We start from the raw sequence: 1,838 nt of genomic DNA, 5'->3' as shown, positions 1-1,838 counted from the left end.
ATCTTAACCCTTGACTTGGTGTTGTCAGCACCACACTCGCCCAAGTGAGCCACAGGCTGGCCCTGACCTGTGTCTCCTTAATTCAAATCTGTAGATGCTGTTTGGGTTCCCTTTTTTGTTCAATAACCTGGAGCTTTCAGAGGGTTTGCCTCCATTGTTTCCCTTCTCTCAGGGATCACAGTCCTATACTGCCTGTCGTTCAATGTCTGAAAGCCCTTGTTTTTGTATGTTGTACTTTTTCCAGTGTTGTTGGAATGGCAGTTCCTGTATAACTTAAGTTTTCATGAGTGGAAACCCTCCTTTAATATTTTAGTATTGATTGCATTATGCCAAATTTATAATTGTGATATTTGAAAAGTTAAGTATTATGTGCTATGTAAGAAAAGTTATGTAGTAGACCTAGATTTTTTGGGGGGTGGGGAGATGTAAGGATTAGAAATCTTTTTTGCTGGGCCAGCCCGGTGGCACACTGGAGAGTGCGCCGCTTGGGAGCGCGGCGGTGCTCCCGCTGAGGGTTCGGATCCCATGTGGAGACCGGTTCCCACTCACTGGCTGAGCGCGGTGCGGGCGCAACACCGAGGGTTGCGATCCTGTTACCGGTCAGTAAAAAGACAAAAAGGAAAAAAAAAAAGAAATCTTTTTTGCTGCTTTCCCTTTGGTTCCATATTGTGATCTTAGGAATTTTAAGGTATACCTAGTTCTAAGTAAAATTTATATTTTTAGATTAAGGCTCCACTTCTTCCTTTTTCAGCTCATTTTTTGAAAATGATCAAAAAAATTTGGTGTTTTTTTGTGTGTTTTGTTTTTTAAGGACAGTTAGTCTAAGTTACAACATTTAGTGCCTATGTTCTTCATTAAATTTCCATAGTAAAATGAAGATGTTATCAGTGAAATATAAGGGAATCTAACTCAAGTAGTAGGATGGAAGTGTTTTTTTTTCCCTCCTATAATTCTGTATGAGATTTTTCAGTTTCTGGATCTGTTACTGTGGTGTGACTAGTTATATCTTTGCATTACTTTTGATTAATACCTTATTAATTTCATTGTTTTAGGATTCTGCTTATGAGTGGGTGGGAGTAAGTGGGGGAGTTGTCATATATATTGATTTATGTTCAAAGAAAGATGTATCTTATGGTGGGAGGATTTAAAAGGAATTATTTGCATGAAAATGTTAATATTTAGATAGTATTTCCAGACCACAACCATCTAACGCTTTTTTCCATTAATGCTAATCTCTCTGAAAATGCATTATTTGAAAAATAAAGAAACAAGGACACTTAAATTTGATTCTGTCCTTGAAGTAAGAATTATAGGTGTTGGCTATGCTAAAAACATACCTAAGAGGTAGAGTAATTTAAGCCTACTTGTAGAGGCATGTGCTATTACCTCTATCAACTGTGTGTGCCCTTTCAGGACTCTTGGGCCAGGAGGAGAGCTAGAATTGGCTTTCGTTGAAGACCTCAAAGGTCTTACTCCTCCCTCTTTTTCCTTTCATGAGTCAGAGAAGAACTTAAATGTCACTGTTTTTCTCTACATCAGAAATCACCAGGGGCTGGCCCAGTGGCGCACTGTTACAGTGTGCCACTTGGGAAGCGCGGTGGCACTCCCGCCGAGGGTTTGGATTCCACATGCAGACCGGCCGCTCACTGGCTGAGCGAGGTGCGGGCGCAGCACCGAGGGTTGTGGTCCCGTTGCCGGTCCCGGTCCGGTGCGGGTGCGACCCTGAGGGTTGCGATCCGTTGCCAGTCCCGAAAAAAAAGACAAAAAGGAAAAAAAAAAAAAAAGAAAAAAAAAAAAAAAAAAGAAATCACCCAAAGTTGCTCTGTTCCTCAGAGACT

The 1,838-nt window shown here is 41.0% G+C and overlaps 1 protein-coding gene across 1 annotated transcript in view; it reads left to right on the top strand.

The window, feature by feature from the left end:
• The window catches only part of BRWD1 (bromodomain and WD repeat domain containing 1), a 110,031-nt gene that overhangs the window by 36,727 nt on the left and 71,466 nt on the right, over positions 1-1,838 (top strand).

The sequence above is a fragment of the Galeopterus variegatus genome, unplaced genomic scaffold (assembly GCF_000696425.1).
Source record: "Galeopterus variegatus unplaced genomic scaffold, G_variegatus-3.0.2 Scaffold3416, whole genome shotgun sequence".
NCBI lineage: Eukaryota > Metazoa > Chordata > Mammalia > Dermoptera > Cynocephalidae > Galeopterus > Galeopterus variegatus.
Note: the sequence above shows the minus strand (reverse complement) of the source record. Positions and strands in the feature narration are given on the sequence as shown.